Source organism: Phocoena phocoena, chromosome 10 (assembly GCF_963924675.1).
Source record: "Phocoena phocoena chromosome 10, mPhoPho1.1, whole genome shotgun sequence".
NCBI lineage: Eukaryota > Metazoa > Chordata > Mammalia > Artiodactyla > Phocoenidae > Phocoena > Phocoena phocoena.
The window spans coordinates 15,518,902-15,543,473 of NC_089228.1; the positions used below are offsets into that span (position 1 = coordinate 15,518,902).

The 24,572-nt window shown below is 39.9% G+C and overlaps 1 non-coding gene across 1 annotated transcript; it reads left to right on the forward strand.

The window, feature by feature from the left end:
• Positions 1–22,752: 22,752 nt before the first annotated feature.
• LOC136130131 (U6 spliceosomal RNA) lies at positions 22,753–22,856 on the forward strand. The gene has a single exon (XR_010656323.1). It is a non-coding gene; the product is annotated as a U6 spliceosomal RNA (small nuclear RNA).
• The last annotated feature ends 1,716 nt before the right edge of the window (positions 22,857–24,572 follow it).

Consider the following 24,572-nt stretch of genomic DNA (forward strand, 5'->3'; position numbering starts at 1 on the left):
TAACAGCGCTTTAACTCTTCTAATCTTGCTATTTCATAAAGAGGGAGCAGGACTTAAGCCTGGAGCCTTGGTCAGGCAATGGGACCTCGCTAGAATGTAATGACCTTGGGTTGTTTTCATTGTATTCACGTTTGTAGTGACCTTTCATTATTTCCCGCTGACACTGGTGTTTCATTGATAGTAGTGAAATAAAACTTACATTTTAAGTCAGTGTCTTTTTATAATGAGCCAGTTAAAAATGTAAGTGAATTATGGTAGACGGCACAAAGATAAGACAAAAATCGTGACAATGGTTACATTTCAGTGAGTACAGTCTTAGAGAATTGTAGATTACTGAGTGACCAGTGACTTTAAGAAGAAAGGACAGCAGGAAATGTGTCTGAGAAGACAGACAGGAGCAACGAGCTGTCCAGTAAGAGGAGGGAGTCTCTAAGGATACAAGAAAGAAGAGAGGAATCGTGAAGCCTGAGCCCAGCTGGATGTGGAAACCAAGTATGACAGTTACTTGGCCTGCAGAGCAGTGGGGAGCCAGGGGAAATTTTCAGGAAGTAAGTGACATTATGGTCAAAGTGACAAGCGAGAAAGGGGATTTTAACAGTGACGTTTAGGTCTTAGTGGAGACGGGCGACAATAAAATGCAAAAATCCAGTGAGAGAAAGGTTGCTGTGGTCTAGTGATTAGAAGACTGCACAAGGAATTTTCCGGAATAGCTCATGAGAAATAAATCTCAGTGCGTCAAGGAGAAAGCTGAAGCAGGTTTTCAGGTTGTTTAAAGTAGAGAAAGGTTAAAGAGGACAGAAAATGGCAAATTGCTAAAGGGAGATGGGAGAAAAGATGCTCTCTGCTACAGTAAAAATGTATCTGCTATATCAAAAAAAAAAAAACTGTGGGGAAACCTACGATTGCTTGTGTTTCAGTAGTCCCAATCATTTTTTTTTAAAGTACAAAGTCATTATAGAAACCTCAGTTTACAACCACCATCAATTGCTTCCATTTCTTTCATTTTTTTTTCTGAGATCCAAGAGAGCAGAATTTAAAATTTATAAGGCTTTAGGTTATATCACTGAAAAATGAAACCTGTTCAGAAAACTTGCATTTTCTGAATCAGGAAATCTTTTATGAGTCACAAATGATTTGCCATTAAAATAACTTTAAGACAAAATCAGATGACCTGATTTCTAGCTCCACATTCACACATATGAGTTCCACGAGTTCCCTTAAGTCTCTGAACAGGATCAATACCTACCTTGCTTAAATACCTAGCCCTTACGAGTATCAAATTAAATGTACATACATTGTGTCTTTCAAAGGCAATTTAAAGCATTACCAGTATAGAATTAAATACACCGTAGCATAGCCTTTTAGGGTTACATATATTGCATTTTGCCTGTTGACATAATTTTTGAAATATGAAAAATATAGTGCAATACTCTGCTGGTGCTTTCGGCAAGACTGCAGGAGAAACACGTCTACTCACGTTTATCAGAAAGGTGGGAGTCAGAGGTATAAAAAAGTAGCATGCTTGGCTCCCAAGTACTTAGAGGAAAAATGACAGGCTATAGAAGGAAGAATATGATGGGAGGATTTGAGAAAATAGAAAGGCAGAAGCAATGAGAACACAAACGGAACCTACATCAGGCATGGCGGTAGTTGTTCTTCAGCCACTCTCAGTGAGCCCTTGAAGAGAAAGAAATAGTCCAAGAAAGCTCCCCCGCTATATATTCTTAACCTGCTTCTTGTTCTGTGCACAAGAAGAAATAAGAATAATGTTGGTCCTCGCTCCCCATTAGCGCCTTCCCATTACAGCCATGCTTCTGAAAGTTACAGGTAAAGCAGGGTTGCAGCCAAATGCACAATGATCATTTCAGGCCAAGAAGCCTGCTTCCTTTTCCATGTGTGGCTGTAATGGACAAATAGAAGGAAATGGAGCAGCTCTTCTCTCTCCTTCCTCAAGCCTGGTGCCTTATGGAATCTCAGCAGTCACTTCCTTGATTCCTGGCCTTTGGGTTCCACCTTGGCCCTTCTGACTCTGAGGAGGTACTCCTGGTTCTCCCACGCCCAAGCCATTTCCAAGGTAAATGGAGAAGAGTAAGGCTAAATGTAAATGGATCAGAAGACAAAAGTATCAGAAAAGCCTATCCCGCTGAAGAATCTTTAGCCAAAAGTATTCTTGGCCAACTCGTCCCTCCCTTACTCTCAACTCTAGCCTCTCTCTCCAGACAAAACCACAGGCACTTCCATGGAGCCCAAGTTCACCCTCTTGTCACACTCCCTTCTCAAAGGCATTTGTCTTCCTGGGCTTAAGATATTTAGGAACTGGGGAAGACAAAGGAGTATCCCCTTGGGACAGAGAGTAGTTCTACTTGTTCCATGTTTCTTCCACTTTTTAATCAATCGTGTATGTGGGCTTGATAGTCCTGTTATTAGCATGTCTTTGAAAAAAAATTTCTTCCTACCATGTCTACTAGAATCCTCCAGCAAGGTAGTTAGATGAGTCCTCCCTTTGAATCTGGAATAGTCTTTCATGGCTTGGACCAATGGATTGCAGCGGAAGGGCCACTCCACACCTGGCCTTTAAGACAAGTGAGGATCTTCTAAGTTTAGCTCTTGGAGCCCTGAGCCATCACGCAAGAAGTCCAACAACATGTTGCAGAAACCAGTGAAGAGGCCATGTGGCTACGTGAAAAGGAAGAGAAGCCCAGCTGAGCTCAACCCAACTGGCTAAAACAACACACATGCAAGTGAGGCCATCTTGGGGCCACCAGTCCAGCTTAGCCACCATGTGAAAACCACGAGGTGACCTCAGTTGTTACGAGGTGGGGCTAAAGAAATCACTTACCCCAGCCCAGGCTGAATTCCTGACCCACAAAATTATGAAATTTCATAAAATGGAGTTTTAACTTGTTTAAGTTATGGGTTAGTTTGCCATGTAGCAATAGATTTATGGGACAACACCCCTTCACATAAATTGCTACATGGTCACATTTCTGAATCATTTTTCATCATTTCCCCTCTTAGCTACACATAAGCCTCCAGGTATTTTTCTTCCAAACAATAAGCAGCTTGTATATTTCCCCAAGAATCTCATATGCAAAACACGGATCTACTGAGGTCTTAAACAGTTTTAAGCCATATGGTGAATTCCCGGTACACAATTCAACAAAATAAATGATGAAAATAGCGTGAACTCAATTTCAGAAGTCAATGGAATGGTGACAGTATTTACACAGCACAGTCTCCCTGAGTGATAGTAATAAAAAAATACACTGTGATTTCCCTATAGTGGGCAATACAACATCTTATCTGCAAAGAATAGTACCTTGGATAGTTATCAGTACATTGCTTCTAGAAGGACATCTTGTAAAAGGTTTGGAGGTTTTATTATTGCTCTTTTGTATTTGTATTTAACATTCTTAAACAGCTACATCACTAGTTAAGAGGGTTTTACGTGATTTTCAGATAAATGATCTGTACTCCTATACGTGATACATGAAAATGTATCTTTTCTATTCTAAACTATGTTGTAATTTCTTAATGACTCAGAACCATCCATATACTCATGATTTCTGAGTTGTCTTTTTCTAGCGTTTCTATCTTTATCCCTTGCTGAAGAGATGTTAGCTGTAAATTCTTTTGTCTGTGAATGAATCTGCAACATTTCCTTCATCTGCTCTAACTTGCAGTTTATCCTGTTGTCCGCTAAAATAAAACAGACAATTAAGCTTACTGGGATACTTCTAAATTAAGAGTAAATAGTCATCGAACGAGGCTGGTCTTTCCACAATAAAATGATTGCAGTTTGGTGAATTTTTGCAGAGATTAGGTTTAGGTTGCTATGATGCCTCTTTTGTTCAATTTTTAGATACTAGCTTAGGATTTAAATACTGGAGTTACCTGGTAAGTAAACTCCAAATGAATACCTATCATTACAGTCATTGATTTATTTGACATTTTCACTCTTATTTGTAGCAGTAAAACAGCATGGAGGAAAATGAGCATTGTTTTGGCAATAGGTGAGAAATATTTATTTTTAGGACATCTACATAGGTCAAAATAAATTGGGATTGAAAGTATTTAATACGATATGTTAACTACAGATTAATAAACTACTCTGTATTATTCAAGGCTTCCAATTTAATTTTTTTTAATATTTATGGACTGGGAGTAGCTGTGTAATTACTTCAGTTTTCCACTTCAGTTTTAGCATGAGTTGTGAACAGTCCACACCCTCCTGCCCACCCCATGCACGTATACACTTACAGCCACTCACATAATCTTGTTTCATTTATGGAACCAGTTGTAAATAACCAAAACCATATTGGTATGCAATCTTCAAAGACAGTAAGTGCAATGTAAATCCAGTTGAATAAAAATCTAGAACAGGGCCTCCGTTCCCTTCATAGGACACAGAACCAAATGGACAGCCAAATTAGCCTCCCATTAAGGACACATTCTAATTTTCAGAGGAGACAATCAAGGGACTCTCCACCAGAAGCATCCGGTCTGTTAAACCCATTATTTAAATGAACTTGGGAAATGATGACACAAACCTTTCTGTCCCTCCTCATCAGCTCAGAATTTGGAGGGGCAAAGGAAGCGGAATGCATGCTTAATTGAGGCAGTAAATGCTAGGCTGTAGCAGACAGACTGTTATACTGTTAAATACAGCAATGGGTTTTTAATGGCTGCTGTCCAAAATTACACTGGAGAAAAATGGTTTATTAGTAATAATAATAGCTGGCACTTGTATCCTCAAAACACTTAACAAATATTAGCTCATTAATCCTCCAACTGCCACTGGGAGGCAACAGTAAATGCTTCTATCCTCAGTTTACAGCTGGTGAAACAGGGAAATAGAAGGTAGTAACCAAGTTTTCAAAAGGAGGTCTTGTATATGGAGGTCAATTTCCAATTCAAACAACTCATGTCAATTTTTACACACAATTGGATGGTATTCCCTCTAATGACTGCCAGCCCTTTTTTGAGGGGATAGTGATTAAGGTCAAATCCAATTTATTTGAACTTGACTCACACGAGTTGTACCTGAACTGCTCAAGCCTGGCCCTTTAGCATTATTTCAAGCAAATCAATTGTGTTCAAAATCTATGCAGCCCAAATCAATTACATGCGGAAACTTGTATGCATGGAAAAAGGTCTCTTGAGATCCTTTGAAATCTAGCTCCACTGAGAATTGCTGGAGGTCACAATGTGAAACAGGGTCGAGGTCAAATTTAAACACCTTTATTTTGGCTTTCTATTTTTAACCATTCACTCAGATCTCCTTTGTGGAAAACAGTATATGTCTCAAATTAGTGAACAATAACGAATAACCCAAAATAGTCCGTTATTCATTCTGGTGTAGTCTATAGATGTTAAAATTATTATATTTTTCTTTGTTTACTTTTCCATCGTGGACAATGTTTTCAATTTCTTGCCATTGTATAATGCCTTAAGTATTGTAATTTAATGAATGATTTCTCTGCTGACTCATCAGATGCACTGTACAGAACAAGTTTAGAAAGTCTCTGAATTTATAATACCAAAATAAGTTCATTTCTTGAGGAGCTAAGTGCTGCACTCTAAAGAAGCAGGCATGGATCAAACAAAAGCCTTAAAGCAAATCCACTCCATATAGTCCAAGGAAATGGGATCTGCTCTATAGACAAAGCAGAAAGCAAACACATTTTTGCCACTATTATATAAAAAAGAGCCTTTTGGAGTCAGCGTTTGAGAATGCTACTTGTATTTTGCATATTAAAAAAATGTACATTTTTTTCTAAACACCACACACCAAAAAAATCAAACACCTCTCAAAATTCCTAAATATATTGACCATGCCTAGAATAGAGTTGATTTCTTTTTCCCTCCAAAGCCTTATCTTAACTGACAGCTGCTAATAAAGACAGCGCCGTCGTTATGATAGGTGTCATTTTCAAGAACAGTCAGGCTGGGATATGGCATCTACCACTGCCACCTATTTCTATCTTAATCGGGAGTGGCAGATACACCTTTGTGGAAATGTCAACCGTGTAATGCAATTGGTTACATATAATACCCAGATATGAAGGAAATCCACGCATATTGATACTATAGAGCATCAGAAACATTCCTGCCAAGAAATAAATGGTAATGAGGGCAAGCAAAAGCTTTGGTGAGGGTGAAGGTTGATTTTTACATATACTGGTGCCCAGGACACATTTCAGGAAGACTCAGACACCAAACACTTTTATGACATGATTTTGGAGAAAACACAGATGTCCTCCTTTCCCAATGTATCTCCCACATGGCAGTGCCTCACAATGAATCTTTGCAACAAGAATTTTAAATCCACCATTTTAAATGCCACCATTCCCGGTATAAACATACAATATCATGTAATACCTTAGGAGGAGCCCTTATTATCTACTTTTCCACATGTTTACCTGAGGTAGTAAGACACAGAACAGGTAAATCTGGTTGGACAACAGGGATGAGTGCTGGCCCTTGATGAAGACCATAGTTAGAGAATCCTACTAATCCAGGGGGGTACCGACGGACATCGCACACATGGGAAATGAAGTCAAAGAGAGAAGAGAAAGGGTGTGCAATGGACTGAACGTGTGTGTCTCCCCCAGGTTCGTATGTTGAAACCCTAATCCAGATGTGATGGTATTTGGAGGTGTGGCCTTTGGGAGGGAATTAGATCATAAGGGTAGAGCCCTCATGAATGAGATTAGTATCCTTATAGAACTCTCTTGGGCCCTTTCTGCCGTTCTCACTGTGACAATACAACAAGAAGTCAGCAGTCTGCAAACAGAAGATGGCTGGCACCCTGATCTCAGGCTTCTAGTCTCCAGAACTGTGAGAAATAAATTTCTGTTGTTTATAAGCCTCTCAGTCTGTGGTACTTTGCTACAGCAGTCCAAACTAAGAGGGGGTGCTGAAGGGGTGTGCCGGACTCAAAGGCACCATCGTGCAGTAGTTAAGATCTTGTGGCTGGGGAGCAGATACTTCTGAGTTGAAGTCCCGGCTCAGCAACTTCCAGGCCATATTGTGTGACCCAGGACAAGGACGCCCCTACATCTGTGACACTCAGCATTAAATGGGTATTATCATAATAGTATTTTCCTCAAAACACTGATGCAGAGATTGCAAAATACATCATAAACATTTAATAAGTGATAGCTACTTAAGTGTTTGCCTGGCACAGCCTCAGTCCTGCGCAAAGCAGTTATTCAATAAAAGCTTTTTAATGATTGGTCACTGTCAATGTCTCATAGAACACACAATCAATCAATCAACTAATCAATCAATGTACACTGGAATTACGGAAGCTATGTAAAAAAATCTAATCTCTCTATCTTTGGGCAGGGCTATATTCAACCTTGGAAATATAATTGGTGAAGTTTTCAATACTTCCCCTACATTCACTGCATCCCTCAGTCAATATATATATTGACTCTGAATTTGTTTTTAAAAAAAGAAATCAGCTATACGATAGTTCTCTTTTTTTTTTTTCAAATAAGGAAATCTCAAAGCTGTAGAGTGGATTATGAACTTGGTTACGTATCAGGGTATCTACACTTTAATTCTGGTTTCACCACTGCCCAGCCCGCTCTTCGACCTTGCCTCAGTTTTTTTTCCTCTATATAATGAGCTAGCAAACCTGTCACTTTTCGTCTGCCATGTCGTTGAAAAAGTCACATGAGATATGGGGCTTTTAAAATTCTTTAAAAAGCTCAAATAAGTACTCAAATAATGCAAGACATGGTGATTTTTAAATAGAAATATGCAGAAGGAATCTTCCAAATGGATGGAAATGCAGTGTCAAGTGTCAAGAGTCTCAGAAAAGGTCAATACTTATCTTCCCCTTGAACCTTTGCACATGAGAGGTGTTATTTCCTTTGAACACATCAATATGTAAGACATCCCATAGTAAGCTGATATTCTATCACATTACATTCTTTAGTGGAGGTCTTCAACACAGAACAAACTGAATTCACAATCAACTCTAATAGTATCAGATCATCAAAAATCTCCACATTTTTCTCACCAATTTACCTTCTATTACACTGACTACGTCCCTTGGCCAGGGAACATACAAATTTCTCACATCAGGATGCTACCAATGCATCCCTGATCTATTTCCTCATCCTCTTTACCCTGACACCACTACACCAAAGACAGGTACCCTCCAGAGACCCACATATCCAGGTGGCAATGACTTCAGGCTGCCAGAGGATTATTTGAGGGTGTCTCCACTTCCTGGGTACGACACCTGCAATCTCTAGAGTTAAAATCACCACTTACAGCAAAAGCTTTTGTTAGGGAGGAACCTCTGCTAAAAATGCAAGCCTGTTACCTTAGAAGAGAGAATCCATCTTTTGCATTATTCTCTCTGCTGTAAAGCTCTCATCTTGGAAAGCAGAGATAATGCAAGGGAATAGACAAGTTTGTTTTGAAGTCTGAAGGCTGCAACTGAAACTCACCTCTGGCCATGAGCATGCCCACCTGGGGCAATGAAAGAGGAGCCGAGAGAGGAACAACAAAGAAAAAGAGGAAAAGATAGCCCTGAATGCAAATTGAATGATTCTCCATTTTGTCCTGCTTTTGGCAATTCGAGCTTTCTTCCTCCCCATTACCCACATTCTATACATTTGAAGCCTTCAAGGTGTGCTTCATATTCTTCATTAACCCCCCAGATTCAGATCCCTTCTCCACCTTTCTCCAGGCTGCTCTGTGCAGAGGGATCCAACTTCACCAGGACACTTGCACCAGGCTCCCTTGTCCACTGCCTGCTGGTGGGTACAGCCACTGCGAGGAAGGAGCAGAAGATCTTGGGGTAGGAGACCAGTGTCCTGTGACTCAAGAATGGCTATGTTTCTCTAAAACCACAGTTCCTGTCTGCAGCCTTCCCCAAAGCTATGGCTCTCACCTTCCAGTAAATTTTCTCTCTTGTCGTCCCACTGGACTAAGGGCAGTAACGGCCCCAGGGGTGCCTCTGCAGCCCTTGTTGGTTTCCCTCAACCCTGCCCAAAAAGATGTGGTCCCTTCTTTAAATGCCCTTCAATTGCCCCATTTGAGTACTACTTATATACAGGAAAAAATCAAAGTGAAAGCAAGAGAGTGCCAGGTTTTATCCAGAGAAGATGAAAAACTCTGGGTCCTTTAAGACTGCCAAGGGGACATGTTACCCAGTTCCAGCCAGTGGTACTCTCTGTCACCTGGGCATTCAGGTCCAATATTCCAAGAACATCAAGTTTTCCAAGGTAAGTCAGAAATATGAATTTTATGTGAAATATCTGGGTTTTAAGGCTCAAATATTTCTTAAACATGCCTCAGGCCAAATAAACACATATGTAGGCTGGGTTCAGTCCAAGGGACACAGGGTTGGATCTTAAATAGACTACGGTGCCTCTTCTTAAAAAAAAAAAAAAAACCTGCTTTTCCTTATAATGCAGAATTATAACAAGAAAGGTAGAAGTTCTCATCTATACAGCTCTTTCCTACTCAATTATTTAGTCCAAAAACAACCACCTTCCCCCTCCCTCATTTGAAATCTCAAGGCAAAAAGAGAGAAACAACCAGAACTCAAAAGTGACAGGAATCTTGATATCTGGGTCTGTTCTAAATGTATGAATCTAATCAAATTATTTAATTTCTGTATGGCTCTCTCCATTCATCCACAAAATCAGGATAATGACTTTTTTCCTACCATCTTCACAGAGACATTTGGCTGAAAAATGAAATACATAGTAAATGAAAAGCACATTTGAGCTCTTCAGAGAATAAAGTGCTGTCTAAACCAAAGGGATCAGTAAGAAAAACCTCAGAGGTTTATCAGAGCTCTTCTTTTTCAACCACATTTCATTACGCCAAGGTAACTGTGAGTCAATGACTCAGGCCAACATGATATTATAGAAGACCTACCCAAATCTACGGCGGTGGCTCTCAACTCTTGCATCAGAATCTCCCCGGGAGCTTTCAAAAATCCACATGCCTGCTGACCACCTCCAGGGATTCTTACTGAACTGATCTGGGTTGCTAGTTTTAAGAAAAGCTCTCCAGGTGATTCTCATTTCAGCCAAGCCTGAAAACTACTACTCAGGATCCTTCAAAGATGTGAAACAATCACAACCAGGATATGTGCAGATAATTGATGTATATGTGCATATAATTGATGTAGGTGTCAACCCATGTTCCATACTTTTAATGATAATAATATAATAAGCTCATACTTATTCATATACATAGATACACACTTATGTCTATCTCTCTTTTATCCATTCATACACTGAGCATGGAGTAACTATTATAATAAAAAAGCCAGAATTTACTGAATGCTTAATGAGTTCTAATAAGTCGTCTACATAGACTGCCCCATATGACGCTCATAATAACACACATGAGCTGGGTATGGCTATTACTCCTCATTTCCATAGATGAAATCAGTCTTAGGGAGGTTAAAATGACTTAGCCAGGGCCACACATTGAGGAGTTCACAGAACTGGATTTGGAAGCCTGGCAGCCTGACTATTACAGCCGCTCCAGTTTGCTTCCCACTGTGCCAGAATCTGTGGGGTTTATGAGATGCATAAAATGAAGCGTGTGCCCTCAAAAGATTTCACCATCTGAGAAGGGAACTATGATGCGCACTAAAATTCACAGGCTGAATAGGAAAATGGTATATTGTAGTCCCTGGAGTCAGGGAGAGGTGGACTGAAAGATGGGCAATGGCTGGCTTTGCTAAGCTCCTACTTCACAACTATAGGGGAAATGAGATGCACCCAAACATCTGAGGAGAGAATGTGATGAGACCGCCTGGAGAAGAAACCCTGGTCAAAGAACAGAGTGCATTTATATATTTGCCATTCAGCACATTTATTATTCTTATCATCTCCCGGTATCACTTGGATTGAATGTTTATGGCCCCCTAAATTTACCAAATTATCACGTCAATCATGACTTTTGAAGACTTCACCTCAGTTCGAAATTTATTTCTGATTCTTATTGAAAAATTGTGTACACACAGTTTTAACATACACACACACAGACACACACACTCCCAATAATTTGACTTCCAAAGAGGTAAACAAGTTGCAATCTTTTGGTAGTAATAAACTAATGTGAAAATTAAGTAAACATTTTTTACAGAAAATTTTTAAAAACTGAAAACAGAATATTCTCTCTCTTTGTATTTTTACTATCTAAACACAGTGGAAAGGTAAGCAGGATCATTTTTCATCCACAATACATAAAATCTAAATTAGTTATGGTCTATTTGTGCACTGACTAAAAACATTCGTTAACAAAACAGAATTTTCTAGTTTACTGGATAAATATACCAGGAGAAATTGCAGAATAATGTTAGGTTGCCAAGCAACCACTGCTCTACTCCTTCATTCATCAAGCTTCTTATCCCAGTGCTAGAGAATTCCAACCGATTTGTTTCTTGGGAAAATTACAGTGACTTTCGGTAACACAATAACACTTCTATTCTCAGAAGATAAACTTAGATGTTCTTTTGATCAAAGAGATATGTTAATTCATTATTCTCTACATGGTGCTAATGAGAAAGCTATAATTAACTAACTATACTAGTGCGACACATAAAATAAACTGCAGTAATTAGTAATGTTTAAGGTTTTAACCAGATTCCCAAATCAGAAAATACAGAATCTTTCCTCCAATAAAGATGTAGAGAAAGGATAAATCACCATAACTAATTAAATTGAGAATTGTTTCCATTCTCTACCCTCTCCCCCACAAAAAAGGGACAGAGGCACGTGTTGCCAAAATGTGAGAGATTTCACTTTAATAGCAAAGAAAATGGCTCAATGCCAATTCTACTTGTAGGTAGACATAAAATGCCGGAGAATACTGTAATCTTTTCTTTGAAAGAATGCTTAGCACAATATTTTTCCAGGAATGAAAACAAAGAATATTAGGCTTTCACTCATTAGCCGTGTTAATTTAGCATATTGTATGTAAATCACCATAATAATTGCATTTCCTTCATACGGAATTAGTTAGAATGAAGCTGTAATCAAAATGTTCATAATTGAAAATATAGTATTCTCGGTCTCGTTTTGAAAAAATAACAAGGAACACTGATTGAATCAGATAATACAGTACATCATTGAAAACAGCCTTGGTACAGAGACAAGTTGGTCCTCTAGATTATACCTTAGCATGTCAATTAGCTCCCCAGATTCAGGACTCAACACTTCTGGATCTGTCATGGGATTTTATTTTTACCCTTTGTCTTCAGCCTAACTTAAACTTTCCATGTGCATTACTGCTTAAATTTTTAGGGAAAATACAAAATAGTGAAAAACTAAATTTTGTTTCTAAAAAGTATTAGACTCTATGGCACTGCTGGCTGTCATAAGTCAAAGTGCAAAATAATTTCCAATAAATGAAACATTTAATGCCAATGCTCCTGGGAAAGAATGTGTAAATGATCACATGAATTTCAGGCAAGCTGTCACACTAATTCCTCAAGGCACCCTTTAAAGATGACATATTCACTGTGAAGAAGGGGGTGTTGGTTGTCGTGCAAAAGTCAAACTTGACTCAATACTCTGCTACCTGAATTGATATTCACAGAGCTTCCTGACACTCATTTCTTCAAATCTAATGCCATTAGCTACCCTCTATTACTTAATTTTCTTTTATGAGATAAAAACTAGTAGAATCTTAAATCAGTCTTAAATCATTACTTTTATTTATAATTCTCCATTAAAAAAATGAATCAGGCTAAAATATTTCCAAAAAGCAATTTTGGGTCAAACAACCTGCTATCTTCAAAGAATTCAGAAGTTAACTATAAAAATCAAGCTCCTATCCAGCAAACATTTTCCTAGGTGAGGTCTATTTTGTAAAATCATAAGGAGCTTTGTGACGGTGACATCTGTCTGGTTTTACTTGCTTCAGCTTCATCAAAACTTGCCAATATTTTAATAAGCAAGTAATTTAAAAATGAATTTAATACTACTTCATTTAATGAGATGAATTAACTTTAAGGTAATAAATACATTATGTGCAATATCAAATCCTGTCAGACCTGTAATTAGATCAATGGGGTGTAGAGTTTGCTCATCACCAGATATGTTGGAGCACCTATATAACCAAGAGTAGTAATAAACGTCCGTAGCCTTTTCTTTAAAGGGAAGGGCCCATAAGATGCAACAGAGAACAATCTGGAAAACACAGATTAATCATCACAGTCCTGCACGTCTGCAGGAAGAGTACAAACATGCTCGGAAAGAGATTTTAATGAACTTTCTTAGCCAGTACTCACACCTGCCCAGACATAATTATTTGTCTCCATTTATTCACTGACAGTATTCAGGAGCTTGTGAGGAATGATTATACACTGTGTGCCCTGCCGTTCCTAGAGGTGAGTCCACTGCAGCACTTAAGGCCATAAAATGGAAAGCCACGTTATACACTAGACTCTAGAACCAAGTTAAATTTTGAAAGCCACAGGGTGGTCCATTATAAAGAAAATGAAATTAAGACAAAGCCAATTGCAACATTAGCTGGTGAAAGAGGAAACATTTTTACACACAAAGCAGTAAAAGCAACTGTTTTTTTCTTGTCACTAAAAGTTTCCCCCAGTAGCTTTCTAAGCTTCCCTCTCCACCCAGTTGGTCAGTTTATATCTTCCAATCTGCTCCAAAGCAACGCTTTGTAGGAGTAGGACTGGCCAGTAATATTAATGTCAATTGATGGTCTCCAAAAGGAGAAATTAGTATTTTGCCTTCAATAAAAATGCAGAGTAATGAGAACACGCCGTATCTAATTGAGGACTAACTTATAATAAAAGTAACGGCGTCAGCAACCATAACTTTTAGTGTTTATTATGCATCAGACACTGAGCTAAACTGCTGGAATTATCTCATTCCAGTCGCTCAAAAACCCTAAAAGGAAGGTACTGATATTATCCCTATTATTCAAAAGGGGAAACTGGGGGACGGGGTCGATAAATGTCTCGTCCAAAAGCACACATCTCAGAGACGATGGACCTGAAATTCGAACGCACGTGAGCGGGGCGAGAGCCTTTGCCTTGCACGAGCCCAGGTGGCTCACCAGTTGCCCACCTCCGCGCGCACGCGCAAATGTGCCCCCCACCTGGGGCGTTCCCGTGAGCGAGCCATCGCGCGCGCGCGTGCCAGGCGCCGCTTGCCAGCTCTGGGGGCTCTTTGGGAGCTCACGCGGGCGGGGCTGAAACCCCGCGCCCCTCGAGTTGGGCTGGACCTGGATCTTCCTCCCCGCCTTGCCGCCCTGCTGTGTCACTACACACCCGCCTTCAGCCGCTCACCTCCCACCCCTTCCCCTGCCCGCCCTTCGGCTGACAGCCCGACCACCCACCCTGCGCTCGCCCCAGGGCGCGGCTCCGGGCGTGGGTACCTGAGCTAGCGCGGCGGAGGCTTCTTGGGCCCTGGCTTGTCGCAGGAATTCCTCAGTCCTGCCCTTGCATGAGAAAGTGAGGCTCGCAGCGGGCAAAAGGAGTGGGAATGAAGGGACTGGCTAGCGTTCCCCAGCCTCCTGGCTCCAGTCCCTGCTCTCCAAATTAATCACTTTCTCCCTGCTCCCTCCCCACGCACACTCTCACTCAAAAAAAAAAAAAAAAAAAAAAAAAAAAAGGAGGAGAGGCACAAAGAGGAAGAAGGGACCTTCCATGACTGGCAGCTCTAGCTCCCTCAGCTTCGCTACCAGGGAGCCATGGCAACACGCCCCCAGCCTGACCCCTCGCCCCCTCGGTGGCCTGGGGAGGTGGAGCTCCTAACCCTCCCAGTTTTCTCGCCCCCCAACCCAGCTGTCCACATCTCCCTTTTCCAGCTGGCGTCGCGTACCGAACCCCAGCGGGATCTGGAATCCTCCCCTTAGAGTGGGAGCAAGACAGTGGGGCGGGGGTGTTGGCGGAAGAGAACTGAGCCTTTACGACCCAAGAGATGGTAAAGGGCAGAGAGGAGTGAAGCCAGGACTGACCCCAAACCCAGCTGGACCTCGCAGCCCCCTCTCGGGAGAAGGCTGGAATCTCCAGGAGGGTCTGGAATCCTCTCCAGAGGGTAGGAATAGATGCTGGTAAGGGAGGTTGGAGGAAAGACAAGAGGGTCAACCTACCCGTGACCAGGCGGAGAAAGTGGGAGCCGGAGGATTCGAGGACCCGTTTACTCCGTCCGACTGACCGGAGGGGTCTGAATCCAGCCTCAGCCTCCAGGGGGCGGGGCTGGGAAAGGGGGTGTCTCTAACTGGCTTAAGGCTGAGGGACCTCGGACCACCCTACTTCGTGCAACAACGGAGCCCTGATTGCACACCATCTCCGACCCACAAGGAGTTGACCCCCTCCTCCCAGGAGCAAACCACTTACCCTCCTGCTGTCTCGCTCAAAGACTTGGGGAGCCCCCAGGGCTAACGAAACAAATGCAAACTGACCCTCACCCCGGACACACCTGAGTCGCTTCCTGCACCAGATCCGTTCCGTACCTTCCCTCGGGGAAACCTCTCCCTCAGGCTGGCTTGGAACGGGAGAGGGACGTGGGGGTCCAGCAGCTCCCGGCTGATCCACGGGAGTTTCTGGCCGGCCGCTCCCAGCTGATCTGCACGCGGGTCTGCCCGCGGAGATGCCGCCGCGCCCCGCCCACCGCCGGCACTGGCCGAGAGGACGCGGACCTGTTCTGGCTTGCGCTCCGCTCCACGCCCACCCGGTAGAGGCTGGTTCGCGCCTCTCCTCTCTCCGCTGGTTCTGCTCCGCCACCCCTCACCCACGCCGCTTATTTTCCTTCCCTTTGCACACTCCCGTGGGACAGGGAGAGTTACAGGCTTAAGACTTTTATTTCATGGTGAAAAGCAAGGGACGAAGCCAAAACTTTGCTCGCCATTTTCCACATCTATGGTCAAAGAGGTCAAAAGATCGCTGCCCCTTTTGTCTGGAAAAAAGAAATTTTAAAGAAACCCCTCCTCCTCCCGAGAGTTCCAGCCAGTACATATTCCAGACACGGGTCGCCAGTCTGGTTTTCTCTCAGTGCTGCGTGTTGGAGGGGTGTGATGCCATGGACCTATTAAAAATAATTCTTTTTGCTTTCCTTCCTCATTTAGAGGCGTGATGGGGCGTGCTATTTAATTTACAAATGATGCTACTTCCATAAACTGCCAAATTATTGTATACATAAATTTACGCACCTTCTTCTGTTACCATTTTAAAAACATTGTTCTAACCCTTGCGGTCTATAATTTTACCATATTGTTCCCTAACATTTTTTTCCTATTTATTCTGTATTAATTCACTATTATAAAGTAGAAGAAAGCCCTGCGTGCTTATTTCCATTGCAAAAGGCCACTTCTGATGCCTTATCAATTCCACCAAAAAAAGCAAATTTTATTTTAGGATTCCAAAATTAATCTGGGAAAGTTACAGTCCTCGCAGTATAAGTGGTTTATATACCCCTTTCATTTTTTTCTCCACCGTGATCATATTTTCCAAAATTTTCACACAGTACTACGTTTTTTAAAAAAATCCTGTTGAATTTAAGTTCTCTTTGATGGTTAGAGAATCATTGACTTCTAATTTTTACTCTAGTAAGGCAGTGAGATTGACCTTACAGTCTGGTTTTGCTCTCATCTAGTGCATTGAACAATGAGGACATTTAGAGCTGTGAGCTACCCTCAGAGCTGGATGCAGCTATAGTGAGCAGCAAGGGGAAGGCAACTCAGGATTCAGCTTCAGAAGCAACTGAATAAAATATTTTGAAAAGGAATAAATGAACTTTTAATTTTAATAATTGCTAACCTTGAAGCCCCAATTCTGTCAGTTCGTGTGTGGGCATAGTTCTTACTGACTGCATCGCAAATTGCAAATGCAAGTCAGGGCAGGATTTGTCCTGAGTTTAAATTGAACTACTGGAGTCATTTCTTTGCCTGAGGCCTCATTATTCACGTGGCATGTCTTCTAAAGTAGAAACAAAGATAGAATATTGAATAAAATTCCAACAGGGAAAATACTGTGTCTGTAGGAAAACATTTCCAAGGTCAAGGAGACACAAAGCCAAGTTGATCTCGGGAGTTTACCACCTTCTGGATAAACGTCTGCTGAGCAAAAACTCAGAACTCCATCCTGGCCAAACCGACAGAATACTGAAACATATTGTTCTTCTCTTCTCTACGATGAGTTTGCTTGACATCTGGATCATTACTTTAAAAACAAATGTTTATTGAGCACCTACTATTTATCAGTCATTGTCCTAGGTGCTAGGGTACAGTGGAAAACTCAACAGGCAAGGCCAGTTGCGTCTTTTTAAATCAACTGCCCAAAGATATATAAAAGAATACCAAGATATAATACCTGAAACAAGAAGATGGCCTCTTGTTTAAGAGGCTCTTAAATATGGGTTTTTATTGAAAGGAAAATAACAATAACATACTTCTGAGCCTCTGGCACTGCATATAAATTAGGAAATACCCAAAGAGTAAACCCATGGCTTACCAGGGACAGCCATTGAGTCAGCATATACACAAAAAACTTTACTCCAGGCAGCTCCATTTTAAGAAAGAAGTGAGAAAGAAGAAAAAGATAGGTAAGGAAAAGGGAAGAAAGGGAGGGACAGACGGTGGGAGGAAAGAAGAGAGGGAGGAAGACAGGCAAATGATTAACCAAGAAAGGAAAACTGTATTGAGAACAAGAAAGTATTTTAGCCAACTAAAGGAAGTTTTTTTTAAAAGGAATACAAAATGGAGGCAGTGACTTAAACTTCCACATCCAAGAAACACCTCATAGCTCTTACCTCCAAGGATAAGTTCATATTTTTAATACATATTTAAGGGCAGGCAACCAATCTAGGCTTTCCTGTCCCAAGAAACTTGCTGCTTTGAAACCCTCTCTTGGCTCCCATTCTCCTGTCTGACACTTTATTCAGCACATTTCCCACTCTACAAACAATCCTAATCTATCAGGCATCACTCCTTTGCATGTGGGTGCTGCAGAAAGACTAGATACTTATGTCACGTGAAAATCTGATTGCATTAGCCTTGAAAGGTGTGAATTGCTCTCTCACAATGGAGGAACACCACGTAAAATAAAAATTCAACTATTAAATCACAAATGAAGGGGAGAAAAGGAGTTCTTTCATGAATAGAAGCAGAAGGTGAGAGAGATAGGCCAGTCATCTGGAAAAAAGAGAAAAGGTATTAAAAGCTGGGGTATTTTTTAGCTTTTACTGCTAATTTACTACTTACCCCAGCCTGAACCATCATTTGGTATCATTCCCAGAGTAGGGCCATTGGAGGAATACTGCCTTTTGGCAAAGCCCAGTAGCTAGGGATATGGCATCACTCCTAGAAAAAATTGTTTAGCAGAAGAGCTGTAGTTTTGGAAATGGCATTTCAGTCTATCAGTTCAGAATAGTCACAGATCGACAGAGGTTTTCTGGCCAACTGCTATAAAAAAGGAAAGCCGGATGTTCCACTGAGGGATAAACCCTCAAAGGCAACCTTGGAAGTACAAAGCAGACACCTTCGGCTTAGATTTTTTTTTTTTTTTTTTTTTTCGGCTTAGATATTAATCAAGCTAAAGAAGACCGTATTAACTCTGAGGACTTAAAATGACAGAGTCGATACTCCTTTAACCTGTCCTTTAATGTGAGAACAAACGACATGTGTTAAAAATCAAAGGGCAATAATTCTGGAACAAATAAAAAGATAAAATCTTGTATTTCATTCTGTGGATCATTAATATGTGTGATTCACTCTTAGGAGGTCATGGAACCAGATACTTTAACTGGATTCTAAAAGGGCTAGCTAATGTTCTGGTCATTAATAACATTATACTTACATAGCTAAGACATTGCTTGTATTTTTGCCAAATCTCAGGCTTCAGGGCATTTGTTGATTTCTTGTGGAGATGAGAAAGATTTCCTATCCTCCAACCAGAAACGCCCAACTGACAATTATGGCTAGCTCACTTTCCTATTGGTGATTGCTCTAAAGTCCTAGTCAATCAAATTTTGTCTCAAAGACCTGTGAACTGTGTTATAGAATGAATTCACATTTATTGCGGGAAAACCCTGGTATTTTGGGAGGGTGAGAATTTCATCTAAACCTCTCTACTTCCAACATAATATAAAATCTTTTCAATCTGATAGGGACCTCAGATAAAATATTCTCCTACAACTTCTTTTTATATTGACACCTGAGATGGGTAAGGTTCAGAAATTTTCTCAAGGTTGTACAACCGGTTAGTGGCCTAGAAAAAATTGAAAGATCTCCTAGTTTTTAATCTTGTGTCATTTCAGAATATGACAAGCCCCTGCCATCTTGGAAGACAATTTTATTTATTCCAATTCTGCTACAGCAAATAAACGTAGGCTGAATAGTCAGATGGTGAGTGATACCACAAGAATAAGGGTATTTTGTCTCTGACATTTACAGAGACAAATAGTTTAGTCGAAGTAAAGGACTTAGTTTATCCTTTTTGCCTGTCTATTTTGTCCAGTTGATTTTGGACAATAGGTTTTACCACTGTCAACATGAAGTATACATGTTAGAGAAAAAGGAGAGAACCAGTGGCTCTCCTTAATATAAGACCTTGTGGCAGGGGACTTCCCTGGTGGCACAGTGGTTAAGAATCCACCTGCCAGTGCAGGGGACATGGGTTTGAGCCCTGGTCCAGAAGGATCCCACATGCCACAGGGCAACTAACCCCGTGCTCCACAACTACTGAGCCTGTGCTCTGAAGCCCGTGAGCCACAACTACCGAGCCTGCGAGCCACAACTACCGAGCCCACGTGCCACAACTACTGAGCTTACACTCTAGAGCCCGTGCTCCGTGATAAGAGAAGCCATTGCAATGAGAAGCCCGCGCACTGCAACGAAGAGTAGTCCCCGCTCGCTGCAACTAGAGAAAGCCCATGCGCAGCAACAAAGACCCAATGCGGCCAAAAATAAATAAAATTAAAAAAAAAAAAAAAAAAGGACCTTGTGGCAGGATGTTGTTTGCTCTCCTCCCTTCTCCTGCCTCACCCCCAAATCTGTTCCTTCTGATTTTTTTCTTCCTGGGCACATGGCCACCTACCAAAAGACTACATTTCCCAGTTTCCCTCGTGACCAAGTTTGAACCCAAGACTAAGTTCTCACTAAAGCGACATGAGGAGAAATGTAGTTGGCAACTTCCAGGTCATCTACTTAAAAATAATCTAGCTTCACAGCTCTTTTACCTTCTAGCTAGCCTGCAGTGGTAAAAGTTTTATGTTGAAGAAGACCAAAAAACACCCCTTAGCCTGAGTCGCTGGATGACTCCATGGATTGGAGCCCACTTCTTACCAGGAAATGACTTTATCTCTTCTTTCAGCCAATGTCTTTTGGGGTCTCTTTATTATAACCGTTTAACCTTTTCCCTAACGAATACAATTGTGATCTCTGTCATCAGAACGATTTCAGAATAGTAAAGGAAAATAAGAATGGAAGCTGCAGTGGACAGTGCTATTTTTTTGTTTGCCTGGCATTTATCTGCATTCATAGAGCTCAACCAGCTTTAGAGAATAACATCCCCCTGTGTTTATATGGCTGAGTTGAGGCTAAGTGCAATGCTTCTTATCTACCTCTGGTCCAGGTGACACAGGCATGAGCAACCAATATTTTCTATCCCTCTGATCAGAGCAATGAAAGGCAGGTTCAAAAGGAGCCAATGAGAGACCTACCTTGGACCCACTCTGAGCAATGGGGATAGAAACTGAGGATTGCTCAGCAGGCATGAGGTAAGTGAGGCTGTTTTTTATCAACACTTAGAGCACGCCTGACAATGAAGGCACCGCAGGGAAAAGAAAAGGAGAGAGACAGTTACTTGACATTCTTATTTGAAGACTTAGACCTTCAAATAAGCTGAAAGTTCATTGTTTATTAAAAGCTGAAACTGGAATACATCTTGACTCTGTAGCTAGGTGAGCAGAAAAATATTTTACATAAAATAGTTTGCATTGGTTTCCTGTTTCTTGTGATCGAAATCATTTTTATTCACTATAAATGCCCAAGTAAGATTATTCTCTTGGGCTAAGTTGTTTAGTAAAAGGGATGTGCATGGCAAAGTGTCTTCCTTTCATGAGATCACCGATCTGATTGGCAATGACTCCCTGAAATACTCTGTCCAAAGGATTCCACCCTATATCTGAGTTCAGCAGGAAAGGACAAAGTGATCTATTAATGATGCCTGTCATTGATATTACACAAGAAATGAGTCTCATGTGCCACAGGTATTTGTCATCCTTGTTTTAAGTCATTCTTAAAGTTTGGCATAAATCTAGATGTATGTGGACTTTACTTTTGTAAAAAATTATGACATAATAGTATATTCTTTGGGGGCACATTTTTAGCTCTTTAAAAATGAGCCATGGACCAATTAGTCCTCTCCCTGTAGTGTTTAGTGGCCATAATTCATGCTTTCATTTGACTTTTTTCCTGCAAAATAAACAAATTAATTAGCAGAGATGCATTTAAAGCACAAATTGCTAGTATATTATACTGTGTTAACAGAAACCATAACTCAATTATTTAGTCATTGCACTGGATTTATTTTCTTTCAGGGGTTAAATGAGACTTATCAATCGATTTTTTCATGTTGTTTTTCAGAATATGATAAACAGACAAACTCAGTAAGGCATTCCAAACCCTATGCCACAGTACAATAAGCTCACAGCAAGGATTCTGAATCCCCTGTTTGTATTGACACAAAAGATTTGCCTTATCATATAGGCATTAGTTCTTCTATCTTCTGCTGTATCTTTTGTGTTTCTCACTCAGGCAGTTTTTTGCCAGCTTATGCTAAAACATTTAAGGACACAGAACTACAGGCACGAGTGTTATATAACCCTTATATTGCCGATATATAGTGTTTCCTCCAAACAAGCAAAATTTATTGGCTTATATTCTTTTTCCTATTGCTCAGTCCATCGCACTAATACAAATGGGAAACATGGTTAAATTTTTTCATACCTTGTATAAAGAAGCCAGCATAAAAGTTTCCTAAAATTAAGCAGCTTTTAATATCCTCAAATATAAGTAAAGGAAGAAATTTGATAATGCAAGTCTGGAATATTCCAGGGTCCCTAAAATATTCTGATACAGTATCCAAAGAAAACATACATGAATTGACAAGTACCATGAATATATGCAATGTAGATAATAATGAACAACCATAGCACATAAATCAAAGTAAATAACTTGATAATATTTTGGCTAAAGAAAATAAGCAAAACAAAAAAGCAAAGCCCAAATATAATTGCATTACCCAATTTTAGGACAGACGCCATTTTAGACACCATTAATTCATGCAACCATTTTAGGAAAAAATAATTACATTATGTATTATTGCTTTAAAATTAAATAATAAAATTAGCAATTATACTCAATAAGTTTAAGGATGTCCATAAATTTGGACCCAGGATTCCCACTTCTACGGCTCTATACAACATAAATAACCTGAAGTACAGGTAACTCAACATGCCCATAAATACTCAATGATAAAATTAATTATAAATACATGAGAACATAATTACCAGGTTGAATTATATGAAATTGCTCCTATGTCAGTCCTGCAAACATGGTGATTTCACACTGTTCAACCTAATGAATTATTCTGCAACCTTACGATGATTAAACAGTCTAAAATTATACTTTTAAAGATTTGTAATGTAAGAAATTCTTTCCAATGTAAACTTGTGGAATTCTAGTTATGGTTCCTTTCAGGACCAACCCTCCTGTAGATAAAAACTGTAAAGAGTGCTCGCTTCGGCAGCACATATACTAAAATTGGAATGATACAGAGATTAGCATGGCCCCTGCGCAAGGATGACATGCAAATTTGTGAAGTGTTCCATATTTTTCTGTTTAAAAAATTATATATATGTAGAACTAGGGGGTTTGAATACTCATTAGATATTTGGTAATATTAAGGAATTATTGTTAATTTTGTGGTTGTGATAATGATATTGTGGGGTTTTTTTTAATCCCTATCTAGAGATACATGCTGATATATTTAAAACAAAATAATATGATGTTGGGAGTCATTCAAAATAATCTGGGATGAGGGGTGAGTAGTAGCATTATTGTTGAAACAAGATTGTCTATGAGTTAACTGTTGGAAGCTGGGTGACAGGTCATGGTGGAGGGAGTCCTCAAACTCTTCTCTCTTTTGCTTATGTTTGAATTTTCCATAATAAAAACTTACAAATAAAATAAAAACAAGCAAGCAAACAAAAAAATCTGTAAAGAATGGATAGAATATAAACGTAATAACTGAAAGCGCTGGAAGGTTTTCCCAAACAGGCAGATGCTGGAAAGGGTAGAAACCCAGAGGAAGGAAACAGCACTGGATGAGTTTCCTATTTTATAGCTTTTAACCAGAGGGCAGGACCCAGTCTGTCAGCTAGATCAACAGAAATTTTCCAACCTCAAAGAGAGAGACAAGATTGGAGGGAGAAAAATGAATGCAGCTTCAAAATACTTAATATGTGTATAATTGGAGTCCCAAATAAGAGAGAAAGATGGGGCATAAAATATATTTGAAGAAATAATGCCAAAGATTTACCGAAAGTTATGCAAGTCAGAAATGTATAGATTCAAGGAATTCAGCAATGCTATAGCAGAATAAATACAAAGAAAACCCCACCTAGGAGCACAGTAATTAAGCTGCTAAAAAACAAAGAGTAAAAGAAAACCTTGAAAGAAGACAAAGAGAAAAGCAACACATGACATACACGTGAATAGCAAGCTTAAAGTGCTAAAAGAAAAGAAAAAAAAAAAAAACCCTAGAAGTCTAGATCCAGTGAAAGTATTCTTCAAGTATGAAGGCAAGATAAAGATAGTTCCAGATAAAAGAAAACTAAAGAGGGTTATCACCGTCAGAGCTGCACTACAAGAAATGTTAAAAGTAGTTTTTAAGGCTGAAGGGAAATGATACCAGATGAAACTAAGATCTTTAGAAAGAAATAAAGAACCTGGAAATGGAAATATGTGGGTAAATATTAAAGACTATTTTTTCTTCCAATTTATTTAAAGTATACGTGACTGTTTAAACAAAAAGCCCTAGCTCTTACTTCCAATAAAACTGAGACAATTCTCCCAACTCAAGAGAAAATGCACATTATTACACGTACAAAAAAATACCATTTCATATATAAAGATATGTTTCAATAATTTATATTCCTGAACAAAAATATAGCATCTTTCATAATGTAGATTTCATCCAGGGTTTTATTATTAGCACAACTGCAAATCCTGCAGAGATTTTACAGAAAGATCAGCCCAATTAGATAAAAATGAGAATCCTCTTTTCAGATCTAAATTTTGCATCATTATCTCTCTAGGAAGAGATCATTAAATTATGATTTAGTCACAGGGCTGTTTACTGATTAGAATGCAAAACACTTAACCATTTGCATTTGAAAACAAAGTGGAAGATATATAGCTAGTCCACTTTAAAACAAAAGAGCTTAAAATTTATCTAAATTTTAATGAATTGCTTAAGAGGAAGTACAAAACAACTCTCTGCCCAGTATAGTGTGTTTTTTCTATTATGCACGCTCAAAGGGCTGATAAAT